Source organism: Hydra viridissima, unplaced genomic scaffold, assembly GCF_058129835.1.
Source record: "Hydra viridissima isolate aposymbiotic clone 2 unplaced genomic scaffold, HvirCarnegie_v1 scaffold_19, whole genome shotgun sequence".
NCBI lineage: Eukaryota > Metazoa > Cnidaria > Hydrozoa > Anthoathecata > Hydridae > Hydra > Hydra viridissima.
In genome coordinates this window covers 1,823,713-1,840,653 of record NW_028324318.1, presented here as the reverse complement: position 1 = coordinate 1,840,653, position 16,941 = coordinate 1,823,713, and the positions used below count along the sequence as shown (strand labels likewise).

The 16,941-nt window shown below is 28.4% G+C and overlaps 1 pseudogene; it reads left to right on the top strand.

Annotated features, from left to right (window-relative positions):
* Positions 1 to 3,610: 3,610 nt before the first annotated feature.
* On the top strand, positions 3,611 to 4,466 carry LOC149876660 (uncharacterized; annotated as a pseudogene).
* The last annotated feature ends 12,475 nt before the right edge of the window (positions 4,467 to 16,941 follow it).

Sequence of the window (16,941 nt, the reverse complement as noted above, 5' to 3'; positions counted from 1 at the left end):
CATTTCGCGATTTTCTGCTGGCAAAACAACATTGCTGGTTGTTTTGCCCGCAGAAAATCGCTGCGGTTATGAACCAAAAAAAAATTTGCTTCATAACGGCAGCGCGATTTAGTCATCTAGTAAATATATAACATTGAGTGAGAGTAACTGCCTTTTTAGTTTTTTTCACATGAGCAAGTGCAGAAAGCTCTTTTACTAACTCATAAAGGATCTCTCTCTTAATTGCAGTAAAAACGATCATAAAATAAAAATGTTTAAAAGTGAGGAGGATGGAGAAATTCTAATGAATGTGCTCCTCTAAGTATAAAGCTATATTTTTTGGTCAGAATAAAACATGTGATTTCATCTGGAAAAAATAATTGAAGATTTTAAAACATTTTCGGGTGGATAACGGGAACTTCAGGAAAGGTGGAGGGGGTAATTGTTCAAAAGATGGGGGGAAAAAAATGGGTGGGAGTTGAAAACTCTTAAGTTACTCCGCTGAAAGCAACCCAGCAAAAGACTATCCCCGTTTAATAAAAAGGCAGAAAAGTTTAACAGTATTCTCTCACACATTTAAGTTATTTTTATTTAAAAAAATTAGTTTTGTTTGTTTAATAAATTTGATCACACATACTTGTAAAGCTGTGTATGCTTCAAATTGTCATTTAAACAAAGTCAAATATTTTTTAAAAACAAATGTCGTAAAATTTAAATAATAATTATTAGCAAAACTAAAAAAAATAGTTCTAAATTGAAGAAACTTTTACTTAAGAAGTGATTTAGTGAAAATTAAATAGCGATTCGAATGAAAAAGGTTCGAAAACCTAAAAGGCTATTAGGGCGACATAGACAAGTCGCTTTAATGTTCAATTAGTGTTTGTATTACTTTAAGGCGACAGCATATTTTATATCTTTTAAATTTCAGCCGTTGTTGATGAAAACAAGATAAAAACAACCTTTTTTATGCCTTTGAGTTATATTCTATAGATATAATCATCAATGATAAAAATAAAACGAAAAAAAAAATGTCGTCTTAAACTTACAAAATTACACTGTCGCCCTATCATCACATCCAGTGTTATATATATATATATATATATATATATAAATACATATATTACTAAAATTGTATTATAAGTATTTATATTGCAAATACATATTCAACAGAATTCATTAGGCATTAGGTAAAAAAATAACAACAAAAAAAGAAAAATTATAAAAACTACCAGGTTTACCACATAAATATTGAAAAATTTAAAACAAACAATGCTTTTGTAATTATTAAATAGATGTTTATTGTTTTCTAAATATAAAAGATGTTTAAATATTTTGAAAAAATAATTGTACTACTTATTTAATTGAACTTTTTTTCGTTTTGAAATAAATTTGCAATTAGTTTCCTCACTTCCGCATAAAACAAGTTTTATGGTTCTGGTCACAACAGTAAAATATATTATTCTTTTTTGTTTTTATTTCTAGAAAAAGTATTTGCAACCTTTCAGTATTGATGATGTTAAAGCATATTTACACGGAAAGGTTTGTTTCATTAAATTAAATGGTTTACATTATATGCTGTATATTTAAAATTATCAGGTTATATTGCAATATTTGATTTAACAATACTGTAAACTCTTGATATCTTGAACCATTGATAACTTAAACTTCTAGTAGCTTGAAGTGTTATCACATTTCTGTTAAATTCTCACTAACATTTTTCTATAAAATAACTTGAGAACTCGAACCTCCGATAAATCAAACATTTGCCAAGTTCAATTATATGTATCCCTATAGTTGGAAAATCTGCTTTAAAACTCAAACTTTAGAGCAAAAATTAATAAAAAGTCTTAATAAAAGTGATTAAATTTCGTTCATTCAATTTAATTTGGTTAATTTTCTCAATATCAATTGAAAGAAGCATTATTTCAAAACTGAGACAAAGTGACTTTAAGACATTTTAATTTATTAGACATTTTAATTCCCTACAGATCAAATTATTATTTTTATTTTTACTTATCTGTAAAAGTTAGACTCAAAAAAAATGTTGGGATAACTCAAACATTTGCTGTCTAACTAATTTCTTGGTCCCTTGGAGGTTTGAGTTATCAGCAGTTTACTGTACTTAATATTATTATAAAAATTGGATAAAATTATTATAAAACCTATATAATATAGCTTTTTTGTTGAAAAAAAGGATTTGCAAAGAAAAGTTTTTATTACTCCATCAATGGTGAGATATAAAGAGTATATTTTTATTACTAGCATATTTTAAAAGTATTTTAGTAAAATTTTAAATTTGCAGAAGTATTAGTATAATTTTGATTTTGGTCTTTTCAGGTATTTGCTTCACAAGGGTGTGAATTGAAAAAGGATTTGGATTTTTTTTTATTTTTTATTTATTTTTATTTTTTATTCCTATTACATATATATTTAAATATCTAAATTATTTTTTGTGGTTGTTTAAAAGTTAAAAAATTTTTTTTTGATGTTTTATCAATTTTTTTACTTTAATAATAATTTATAATAGTTTTGGTGAGAGATTATATACTGCCGACAAGTTTTGATAGCTAAATTTTATGAATCACCCTTTTTTTATATTAGTTGCACTCTATAAAATGTTTTACCGGTTGTTTTTTTCTTGTTGTAAAATCTAAAATGATCCATTTTTCGTGTTTGCATGGCATTTAACAAAAATAATAAAATAGTAGAGTGTAATAAAACAACACTAAAATTGGTGTTAAATTTTCATGTCTACATTATTTCTGAACGTAGAAAAATAGAAGTCACATCGGCTATGCTAATTTGATGAGTCTTTTGTAAAATCGACATATTTAAATTGCCCTGCGCCAACATAAGACAAAACTAATAAGAGAAAGAATTATTATTGTTTTGAATATTTTAGTACATAAAAACATATTATGAGTACTCCTGGATCCATAAAATAAAAAGGTTGACCCACCTTACTGTGCATTGTGAATAAAATAATAAAACAGGACCAATAGAAAAAAACATTGAAACTCGTCTTTTACCTCTATTGAGTGACTGATTTCCAAATAACATAAAGGTGACTTTCCACTCATCCGTTTAGCTACGGTAATGGGAAAGGGTTTGGAAAATTAATCACGTGAGCATGCGCAGTTTGTAATTTGATTTTCCCGCAGCTTAGTTTTTCCCATCATATCTGTCTCGGGAAAAGGTTAATCTCAAATCAACTTTTTCCCGTAAATAAGCAAATAGCGAAACGAGCAGCCAATCACCTTGCTAGAATTTTCGAAAAAAAAAAACAAAAAAGTGTAAAAGTTTCCAAGAATTTTTCCATTTTCGTAATTTTGTCATAAAGCTTTAATTTCGTAATTTTGTCATAAAGCTTTAATTTCGTAATTTTGTCAAAAACATTTATTTTCCTATAATTATGTATGTAATTACTTAAAGCTATTTACGCGTATATTTTTATTTTCCTACTATGAAGCAAAATGGAAATCATTAAGATATTTAGTTACTAACAATTGCAACTTTGTTAGTTTTACTGCTAATTTTAAATTGTATAAATCCAGAATAAAATGTTAAAATATTAAAGTTTGAAGTGTACTGTCTGATTTACGATATTGATTATTATAAATTTAATTTGATAATGAATGAATTAAATGTGGATTTTTCAAGAATACAAAATGTTCCAACAAACTTGGAGGCTCATTTAATAGAAGAAGTGAGAAAATTTCCATGTTTATGGGACACAACAACTCGCGCATATAAGGAAACAACTTTAAAAGTTGAAGCATGGAGGCAGATATCTACTTTATTAAAAGGAGAAGTAAGCTATTTACTTTTCCAAGTAAATTTCAACAAAAATGTCTAAATAATAAAATAACGTAACCTATTTTACATAACGTAACCTAATTTATTTTATTTTTTTTTGAAAAACTTTGACTTCAGCATGGACGAAATTAAGAGAAAATGTTCGTAGATGCTTGAATCGTCAAAAAAAGGCTACCATGTCTGGAGCTGGTGGGGAACAATTACCATCATGCCAATTCTTCACAGAATTAATGTTTTTGAAAGATGTCATTGGGGTAAAATCGACTAGTTCAAACATAAAATGCGATATTTTTGCATCACAACATCCAGTTGAACACAGAGGACTTGAAAATATAGACAATTCCATTAGAGCATCAAGTTCAAGAGATAATTTGACTTTAGTAGAAAATGAAACAGATGTAAATTCAATTACATCACCTCAGATGATTATCTCATCGCCAAATCATATGAAAAGAAAAATGAAAATTGACCCATTACAAGTTGCTCTTGAAAAAGCGATAATGAATGATGTGGAGCAAAATAAACTGATGAAAATAAATGAAAATGATCTGGATGAGTTATTCTGTAAAAGCTTTGTAAGCTCTTATCATAATCTTTCAAAAACGAAAAACAAATTACCAAAAATAAAAGTTATGGAAATCCTCCTTGAAATGGAAAGTGACAATGAATGAAAATGTAAAATTTAATTTTCAAATAAAATATATTTCATATATGAAGATGCTAGTTATTTTTAGATTCAATAAATACATTTAAGGTAAAAAATAAAATACTTCAAAAGTAAAAACAAATAAAGTAACTAAAAAAACTATATATATTTGTATACACACACACACACACACACACACACACACACACACACACACACACACACACACACACACACACACACACACACACACACACACACACACACACACACACATATATATATGAGCAGTTTACGTCTACACGAAATGTGAAAGTTTGCTATATTAGGTCTACATATAACTAAGGGCGACATATTTCGTGTATACCTTAATTCAAGCATAATTTTTCTGACTAATTTTTTTTAGCTGATACTTTTTTCACAACCCGTGTGGTTTTCTGTGATAATTTATAGAGTTTCCATTTAACATTTTTGTTTTTTATTTAAAATTTCGCTAAAAATCAGCGTTTTATTATTAAGCATGTATATCGTACAAATCTGTAAAAGTGAAGATTAGGCCTACACGAATATTTTTAACAATTATTTATGTTATTTAAGTCTATATAAAAAACATAAAAACTGTTTAATAAAGACTTTTAGAATAGTTATTTAAAAAATATTTTGTTTTTTCTTGAAAACGAGTGTTTATCGAAATAAACAAGATATACATTTTCTTATGCCAAAAAAAATTCAATTTGGCACGGAATCGAAGTTACGTCATTTTATAATTTAAAAGTAATGCGTAGATTTTTAAGTAATGAAAATCTTTTTTAAATTAGTTTTTTTAAACAATATTATGTTATATCAATGTAAACAATATTAGTTATACCAATTTAATAAATATCAAGGTTTCTATATAAATCTATCCACATCATCATAGTTTCTTTTCATTTTTACCGCGCTTCACAAGAAATGATGCTTGCAACGGACACTTCCTTGTATACGTACATAATTGTGTTTAAGTTAACACCAATCTGTTATTTCTCAACAAACTAATGCAATAACTTCATCCAATGCTACATATTTGTTCTATTGTACTTCAATAGGAATATAAAGCTGCGATATCGATAATATTTTGCAATGATATCGCCTTAAACTGCATATAATATCGAATAATTCAAATTTGAGAATAGGCTACTAATATACATTCGATTAGATAGTCGAAATTTTTGATGAATGAAAAGTAATACATAAATAAAACATGATGAATAATAGATAAATTACAATAGGAATAAAAAATAAATATAGAATAAATATATTGAATATACTATATAAAAATAAATGCACAGTATGCAAAATGGTAAGAAGTATAAATTTATAAAATACGATATATGTATGCAAATCATAATGAATAAATGATGTATATCGTCAATACAAATCAAATAAATATATATATTACGAATATAAAACAATTAAAAAAAAAATGTTTAAAATTGGAGATTAGGTCTACACGGAACTAACAATTTTTTACAGCGTGTCGCCTTAAACTGCATATATACTTTCGAGTACTTAAAAATGGAGATAAGGTCTACACGAGTTTTAAACATTTTACAGCGTGTCGCCTTAAACTGCATATATACTTTTGAGTATCTAATAATACAGATTAGGTCTACACGAAATCAATTGAACAACTTACATACTATCAAGTAATTATTTGAAAGAAACAAAAGAAAAAGTATAAATAAAATACAATAAACAATAAATAAAGTGTAATAAATAAAGTATGATAAATACATATAACAAATGATAAATAAAGTAAATGATAAAAAAATATGATGAAAACTCAAAGAAAAATAGAATAATATAGAAGTATACAATAAATGTACCATATAAAAAAGTATATTTTTGTGAATTAAATTAGAAGCAAATAAATATACTATATGCTATATATTAAAGACACAAATTAAATAAAAATGTATATTACGAACATAAAACAATTTAAAAAAAAAAAGTTTAAAATTGAAGATTAGGTCTACACGGAACTAACAAATATTTTACAGCGTGTCGCCTTAAACTGCTTATATACTTTCGAGTATCTAATATTGCAGATTAGGTCTACACGAAATCAATTGAACAACTTATATTTTCAAGTAATTATTCGAAAGACATAAAACATAAAGTATAAATAAAATACAATAAACAATATATAAAGTTAGGGTGGCCTTCGATTTTTTTCAAAAAAACGGGAAAATTGGCAAAAATACGGGATTTTTGCTAAAAATACGGGACATTAGCTAAAAAAATTTTATTGTAAATATATTGAAGCAAAAACTAGTTTTCGATTTGTTTTTCAAAATATTTTAAATTTTGTAGTTATTTTTAAAAAGTTGCTCAACATTTTCAGATATAATTTATTTCTTAATGAATGACAAAGGTGCGTTTTAGTAAAAAAAATTGAGAATGCAATCTCAAGTACAACGATATTTTGTTGCAAAAAAATTTTTTTTTGTTTATTTTAAAATTTAATTTAATGGCTGAGAAACTCAATAATAATTGTGAGATATTTTTTCAAATAAATCAAGTTTTAAAAATAAATTTACTTTTGCTTTACAAATTTTTCTTTTGAAATAACATTATTAAGGAAGGAAGCATTTTCCTAAATTAGATTATGAAAATGTAAGCATTTTAAGTTAGATTTGTAATTAATTGTTGTCAATGAATCAATTGTCTAATATCAAGTCGATTTTTACATTTGATACTTTGATACAACATCAAAACTGTTCCTTGACTAATTTATTTGATGAAAACATTTTTTTAGTAAGACAAAAGAAGTTTAATTTATAAAACAAGATTTTGATTTAATATTTAAAAAAAAAAAGACAAATTTAGTTTTTTAAATAGAAATGTTCGACGACATCATTATTTGCAAATTGATTTAAAAAAAACGTTAAAATTTTCATTAAAAATTCAAAAGTGAAATTTGTACTAAATAATTCAAAAATACGGGACAAATGTGGTCAAATAAAGGACACGGGACATTTCGTAAAAATACGAGACTGTCCTGGCTAAATACTGTGAGGAAGCTAATTCTAAGTAAAACAAGATGTCGTTAATAAAAATAAAACCAACTATAGCCATTAATTAATATTTTACACAATAACGAATAAAAAATGAAAAGACGCCAACACCCGAAGCATTAGAACCAATATAAAAAGGGAGATACAAAACAGAAGAATAAGTTGGAGTAGGAATCAGAGAAGAATTAGTTGGATTTAGTCGGTAAATGAGAGTCAGTCAGTGGTCAGTCAGGAGTTAGTTAAGAGATACGAAAGGAGGGGATACAAGATTTAACTTCAAGAATTACGAAGAAAAGAGATGGTACAAAGTTTTAGGTTCTTCGGAATATAAGTAGACCGGAGGTTTGATTTTATAAAAGGAGTTTAAAAGAATTAGTATTTATATAATGTTAAAGTGTAGAGATTTCAATAACGATTACGGTATATTAAAGAAAAAGGACTGTTATTATTAGAGTTAAAACAAAAGTTTGCACGTAAAGAAAAGTACGCATGTTAACAAGAATAAGTCAAAATGCTACACAGAACCAGGAGGCTTCCCCATACCCCCACACATTTTTAACCCGAACCTCCTAACCTATGCAAAATACCAAAACCCCATCCCCATTCCCTGAAATATACCCATAAGTAAATTATAAAAAGCCCCACCTCACAATACTCCCAGATGGCTACCCTAAATAATGTGTAATAAATAAAGTATAATAAATACAAATATAATAAATGATAAATAAATATAAGGAAAACTTAATTAAAAATCTAATATAGAAATATGTAATAAATATACTATATATATAAGCAAGCATATTTTATGGATTAAGTTAGATGTAAATAAATATACCAAATGCTATATATTATAATTACTAATGAAACAAAGATATACAATCCGAATATAATACAATAAAAAAAAATGTTTAAAATCGGAGATAAGATCTACACGTAACTAACAATATTCTAAATGGTTTTTGCGGCCTCTTTTTTCATTTAAGACACAAGCGTTTTAAAGTTTAAGTTTGTCACAAAATGCTTAATGTGACAATTTCTCCATTTTTATTTACATTTCTTCAAGTAATAAATAATTTACTTTAGTGGTTTTTACTTTTATTACCAAACTAAATGCGAGCAATCTAGCAAAACTAGGTAGCCATCTACCAATATAATTTTTAAATTTCATCATTCTTATAAAAAACTACTTAACTGTCTGCTAATCAATATGAAAGCTAAGAAAATAAATGAAACTTCATTTTATTTTACATAATGATGTATAAATCTCCATGTTGAACATAATATTTCAGCTCTCCAGCAAATATAGATCAGTTTAAAAGAATATGCATCAAAATGGGTTACAAAATCCATCAGTCAAAAAAGATTTCCAAAATGAAAAAATAACTCAAAAAAACCACAATCTAATCTATGGGAAATAAGGGGATTAGCAACAATCTTCATTTCTTATTAAGTAAAATAGAAAAGTCAGTATTTTATCAGAAATCTAGGTAAATAAGCTTGAATAGAAAACTTCAAATTCAAAAAGTGAAGCTAAGAATCTATTTGTTACTCATTGTAATTCTAAATGTCATACTGTCAATACTTTATCATAAACCTTTGCAAGAAAAAGTTCTTAATCAAGAAACCAGATTCAAAATACTAATTTCCAAACTAAAAGGATTATTAAGATGTAAACATTAATTCTTTTAAAATTCTCTTTTCAACTTTTACAAGTGATACTGTAGCCTTGTAAACAGTTAGATACAGAAGAAGTATGTTTAACGTAAACAAGAAAAACATTTCAAATATATTATTTGACACAACAGAACCATATATTATTGACTAAAAATGTATTAGAAGAATAAATTTCCTAAATTCACTTTATGAATGTATGAATGTAAGAAACATAGTTTTGTTGATGATACAAAAAATTCCTGTTTCTATTACATTATACTTTCTATATTACCTCTATTTCATAGAATTAGTTGAAAAAAAAGCGAAACTTTACAATAAAAAAGGGAAACTTAATAACAAAAAAAATCATTTTACTTAAGAAGAAATTGTATTACATTATTGCTGATAATATATTCATATATGAAACTAGATGCACACATTAATTAACAAACTTTTTGTTACTTTTTCATAAGGGTGTTTCAAATTAGTATAATTATACAATAGCAAACTGCCTTTTTTTCCTTAAGGCTGGCAATGTTTCGTAACATACTAATATTGAGTATTTATAAAGCATTTTATAAGTGACTATTTCATTGCGTTATTGGATAATGGGTGTCTTTGGAAATTCAGGTCTTCTCAGTATTTACATAAAAATCTTGTAAATCAAAAAACACATTCTATTTCTTTGAAACTCTTATATGAAATTATTGTAAGATCAAGTGATAAGGGCTTTTTTATATTATATTACTGTTTATTTAATAAGGGGAAACAATCACACACACACACACACACGCACACACACACACACACACACACACACACACACACACACACACAAAATCTTAGGCTCCTATAGTACTTACTTAAAGACAAATGTGAGTATGCTTTTACCCTTATAAAAGAAATAGTTAATGTTTTTGTTTACAGTAAGCTCTATTTAATGTTTATCTAATCATAGCTTGATTTACTAAATTAAGCTCCCTAAAGTAAATTAAATTTTTTGCTACTTTATAAATTATTTATAAGCAATAGTTTTGCCTGTATTTACGTGTATAAGTAAGTATAAAGCTATATAGCAAAAACTATATAACAAAACTTAACAATTTCTTATTATGGATATAGCTACCTTTAATGTATAGGTGAATGGAGCATAAAACAAATTAAAAAAGTATACTTTTCAACTTGTAAGCATTTCAAAATGTTTATAACTTAGATATATTATAAAGCATAATTTAAGCAACTTTAGTATAAGTTCAATAAAAATATATGTTATGTAGTAAGCAGCTATATTCTGACACACCGTGAAAACACGTTTTCATATAGCAGAAAATGTGATATATTTTGTTGCATTAGTCTACATTTTTGTGTACATATATTATATACTAAAATTTATGTATCAGAAAAGAAAAAATAATACTTTAAAACCCATTTATTGCATTATCTATCAATATAAACACAAAAACGATTGGCACACCAAATGCTAATTCGACACCATCTTTTTTGATATTTTCACATTAAAAAGTGTGCAGCCAATAGAAATTTAGAGTAGAAGCTACAGCGCAATACATTAAGGCGACTTTATCCTATTACATTAAGGCGACATCGTGTCATTATGAAAAATCTAACAATTATATATGGAATGAGAACAAAAAGCCAAATGGTGGAAAAAGCTCTATTAAACATAACTTTTTTATTCATAAAACGCATTGATTAGATATATAAAAACAAATTCCATCAAAACTCTTTTAAAAAAATGTTTTTTTTGTCTCGTGTTTTAAGAAATACTGTTAGTGAAAAATGCATACATTACGGCGACGGATTGATCCTAAATTCAACTAAAATTCAATTTTGAGACAACAACACGTTATGTTGATGTTATTAGTGGGCTAAAATTAAGTAAGTACCTCATGCGTTGGTATTAAGAAATATAATGCAGATATACAAATGATTCATGTCAGTTTAAACCAATTAAGCACGCGTCGCCCTAATGTACCATATTCAACATATCGAGATATACAGGCTAAAACAAATAACGATTAAATAATGACTTAGAATACACTGATAATGGTTCCAAATGCATATTTAGGCTGCTTAAACATAAAAGAACTCATGTTAAACAAATCACTCTTGTTACACGCTTCTTTATGCTCAAACTGATAGTGCAAACGTTAAGGCGACACGAAATTGTCGCCTTAACGAAAGTGTCTCCCTAATGTATATATTTTACGCATGAAAAAGCCACCTAATGTACATTTAGTAATGTATATATATATATATATATATATATATATATATATATATATATATATATATATATATATATATATATATATATATATATATATATATAAATATATATATAAATTAGCAAAAATACTTATCTAATTTTTTCTTTGACAGCTTGTTTTACCATCAGTAGGTTTATCAGGAAGTCTGATGAACCTAGTAATGGTGAAAGATAAGTTTATAAATATATAAGGTTAATATAAAACATGATAACTAATGATTAATTTGTTAACCTTCCTGATTACTTATTGATGGTGAAACACGTTGTGGAAGAAAAAATTAGATAAGTGTTTTTACTAATTTATTACTGCTCTGCTCTTTAATACTATTGAGCACTCTCTTTATAGAATACACTAACTTAGTATATATATATATATATATATATATATATATATATATATATATATATATATATATATATATATATATATATATATATATATATATATACACACACAGGGTGTCTGCCAATATTATAAGTTGGATTTCCCTCGCTTTTCCCTGATATTTACCTATTTCTCGTTTAGAAAAATGCTCTTCAACTGCAAAAATATAAACAATAATACAACCCACATTAAATATATCAAGAGATGTTCATATAACTATCTGCCAAAGAAACTTTTAGATTACGTGAACTATATACAACTTATTTAAGTTATATAAGTTTGATAAAGACTCATCTTTCCTGATTTTTCTAAAATTTAACCTAATTTCTCTGATAATCCCCTGATTTTTTTGAAGATATCCGAATTCCCTGGCATTTCCCTGATTTCGCAGACATCCTGTATATATTTATATGCAGATCTTGTGTATAAAGACCACTTAGCAACATTGCAACATAACATAACAAGAATTTAATTTGATCTAAACTTATTAGTCACAACAACAAGGCTAAATAAAATTGACAAAGTATGTATGATGAATTTAGCAATTAGTATGTAACATAACAATGTTTTGTTACATATGCTATATTATTATCAACAATAACATAAGTTATTTTTAACATATTTATCTTAACTAAAACTACTTGATTACTCACAAACTTAATCAAGTTATGATCAAGGTTTTGTGTTTAAATAATCGCTGTTAATAAATGTTTAAATAATCGCTATTATTTAAAAAATTGTAGAATTTTATATAAAACTTCAAATATTTAAAGAAACACCACCAAAAATTTATGCACCCGAAAAACGCAGGTAGTCCAAAAATGGATCTGGCAAGAATGCAGATAGTCCAATTTTGTTTTACGCGGAGATTGCAGATATGCCAATTTTGTTTTTGGCGGAGATTGCAAATATGCCAAATTTGTTTTCCGCGGAGATTGCAGATATTCCGATTTTGCGCGGAGCCATCGAAATGTTTGTGGTCTTATTGATGTTAAAAAGCAGAAAATAATGATGATAATGGCTTCATTTTACTGCAAAAGACGCATTTAAATAAAGACCAGGCGGAGGAGTTCCTAGCGAAATGGAAACACGCAGGATTTTTCTCCGCAGGTCGCAATCATTCAGGAGGCACTCTAATTTTACATCAGGGAAATAATATCAACTTTCAGCTAATAGAAAAATTTGAGGATGCGCACGGGCGTTTTAACTATATTATCATCGAAGTTAAGTCGCAGAAATTTTTAATAATTAATGTGTACACTACGTCCGGACAATCGCGTGATCAAGAAATCGCAAGAAAACTCCTTTGGACATGTCTCGTTGCGAAATTTAAAAATCTTAACGCTGAAAACTACGCGATAATATTAGGGGGCGATTTTAACATGTTCTTAAACGAACAAGACAGAAACCCTCAACTAACGCGTAAGATATGCAATTCCTTTATTAAATCATAACTCTAGGCTTTATTATTATTATTATTTCATTAGAGGTCTTCAATACGTATAATATATAAATATAAAGCATAAAACATCAGTAGAAGTACGTTTTCATTTATTTTGTTAAAAATTATTTCAGATAGTTATACAGAGATATTTGAACTCCTAAAAGTTGGAGCTATTTTTCAACTTGAGACAGAAGAAGTCTGTACTAAGTAAGTTTGTACTACAAAGAAAATCTAATTTTTAGTTTGATTTTGAATTTGTTGTGTTTAAGGAGGTTTTTCAATTTCTTAAAACTAGGTTGGTTTTAAGAAAAAAACTAATTATTATTGTTATTATTATTGTAGATTTTTTAATTTTGGTTTAGATTTTTTTAAACATTTGCTACAGTAAATGATGCATTATAATGAACATAGGTTTAGTATGAACATAGGTTTAGTATATTTGATATGATAAAATATTTGATTGATTTAAATAACTACAACTACACTTTTACTATAGGTTTGGTACATGGCTGAAAATTCTTCAAGCAAAAGAAAAGAATTAAAAAACTTTATAAAATTTTGTATATAAAATGCTTTATTGTAATATATTGGTTTATATAATGTGATAACCCTGATAAAGACAAAGTAGACTTTTACCAGTAATCAGCTTCCAAATAATGTTTAAAAAAAATTGTATTATTTTAATAAAAACTAAAAAACATTGTACACCAATTTCTAAATTAAACGAAGTTAGAAGTGTTGGAGCAGTTTTTTACAACCAGATGCTCTTCCTGGCATTGACCGTTTGTTCAGATCTAGGCTGACGGTTTTTATTGTGATTCTACAACTAGGAAGATTAAGAACCTAAAATCAAGGAAAAAAAAGGAAGATTAATAATTTTTGGAAAATCAAAAATACTTTAGGCCTTGCGATTAAGATAAGCAATGCAAACATCATAAAAGAAAAAAAAGAAAATAGTTATGTAGAACATAGATAAATTACTGAGCTCTTTTTTTAAATATAATCAAAAACAACAAAACAAACATTTTCAATGTATTTTCTTTCTAATTATCATAGTTGCATTTGTAGCCTAGAATCTATGAACAGCACATCAACTTAATGAAATTAAAAAATATATTATATACTATCAGTATTAAATGCTTAGAATATCACATCGCCCATGTATTTTGTTAAAAAACAACATACTAGATAGTGCTTAGAATGTTAGAATATCACCTCCCCTTAATAAAATTAAGAAACATGCTATTATATTTTTAGAATATCACATCGCCCATGTATTTTGTTAAAAAACAACATACAAGATAGTGCTTAGAATGTTAGAATATCACCTCCACTTAATAAAATTAAGAAATATTGGCATGCTACTATTATATGTGTAGAATATCAAATCGCCCTTGTATTTTGTTAAAAAAACAACAAACCAAATAGTGCTTAGAATGTAACATCCCCTCATATAAATATATAAAATATTGCATAACATCTGCTTGAAAATATGTAAAATATGTAAAATATTACTAGAAAATCATCAATTTTAGAATTAAAAATTATATTATAATACCATGTCTTGCGGACTTCGTATATACCAACATATTAATAATGATATTCATTTATGTATTTGTTGCGTTATTATTATAAACTATGAACGTTCTTGTATTATTCGGACGCACTCGGTACCCTACTAAGTTCTATTACTTCAAAACGCATCCTCGTTTTCATTATTTCTACAGGTGCGGTGATATTCTATTACAATCACCATTAATGAGCACGAAACTAAGCTGCAGTAATACGCCGATGACACCGTCTTTTACATTACCGGCGACAAATCCATCACTGCGCTTGGCAAAGCTCTCAAACAACAAAAAAGCGACAGACGCTAAACTTAACATCCCAAAGTGCCAAGGTCTGTGGCTCGGCCGCAATAGAAACGAGAGCAAACCTAACCATCTAAACTTCACGTGGGACGGCCACTCTCTTAAGAGCCTCGGAGTGGTCTACACCAACTCGCCTCACGTTCGCAACACCCAGTGGAACGAGTGCATCGAGCAACTCGACAAAAAAATACTCCGCTGGAAGAAGCTCCATTTGTCTTTCAAAGGTAAAGCCATAGCCATCAACCAGACCATACTGAGCAACCTTTGGCACTTAGCGTTCACCATCCCGCTGCCAGGCAAACTTAAGATCAAGCTGCTCGAAAGCAAAATGGAGAAGATCCTATGGAACAACTCCTCCACAAAAACTAACAACTTAGTATCCAAACTTCCCATATAGAAAGGCGGACTCAACATCGTAAACATCCGCGACAAACTCGTCTCTATCCAAGTGAGCTGGCTCTCCAAGTTCTTCAACCACGATCTCAAAGGAGCTTGGAGAGACACAGCCACTTTCATCTTCGACAGATATAGAGACGCCTCCCAGGGTGAGCGCATCTTTCTCACCGCCCACTCGCACACTTTGCTCAAAACTTTGCCACCATACTACCGGCAAATGGCGAAGCACTGGGCCACCATCTATCTTAACTGCGCCATCACCAACCTAACCATCGAGGAAATTCTGAACCAACCCATATACCATAACCCCCACATACGCAATCACAACAACGTTCTTAAAACAACACCACTCTCTAAACAGCGAAACATCCATCACATTGCGGACGTAGCAAAAGTGTTTGTTCCTGGCTTTCTAAACTGCGAGCTCACTAGATTGACCGAAAAACATCTCAACAAAGTCATCATGTCGATCCCTCAGCAGTGGAGAGTGAAAATAAAAACCCAGCATCAAAACTACGACCACCGCAGAGCCAAAATGCATCTCAGGAAACAGAATGGACTCGCCTATTCTCAAACGTGCACAAAATTACCACCAACAACAAAGCTGACGAAGTAAAATACAAAATAATACACTTCGCTATTCCTACTAACTCCATCTTTAAGAAAAGAGGCCATGCCCCGGACGACCTCTGTCCGCAGTGCATGAAAGCGAAGGAAACATTAGTGCACATGATATATTCATGCGAAAAAGTTCAACGCCTCATAAAATACGCCATATCCATTCTAAACAAAATCTATACTCCGCAGCCTGCCTTCGGAAACACCTTCAAATTTTTCATCCCACACGCAGAGAATGAAAATAATTTTAACCTTAGAAATAAAATTTTAAACGAACTAATTTATACGCTATATTGTAATAGAATGAGGTCGTTCCATGACCGTTCGACTTTCACCAGACTGAAATTCCTCATGGAGTTTCAGTGCGGGCTAAAAAATATTATTTTTGAAGAAAAAGAATTCGCGAAACATAATAACACACTGGACGACTTTCTCATAGAGTCTCAAAGTATCTGGGATGCAGATCTCAAAATGAAATTAGACACGAATTTTAACATCTATCTGAGCTAAAAGAAATACCCAGATACTAATTAATTTTAAAAATTTATTTTTTTTCGTTTTTTCGTATATCAGTGTTTGTTGCGTCTCCCTCGTGTTTTCGTTATTTCGATTTTTAATGTTTTTATGTCCTAAGCCATATTGCATCGTACCTCGGCGTCCGTGTGTTTTGTTTCGTGATTTAGTCCTGCACTTGTTCAGTCTTGTGAAGTCCTATTCGTGTCCGGTCATGGAACAGTGGACCATTATTTGTAAATAATATCCATTGTAATATATTTTCGGACACCTCTGC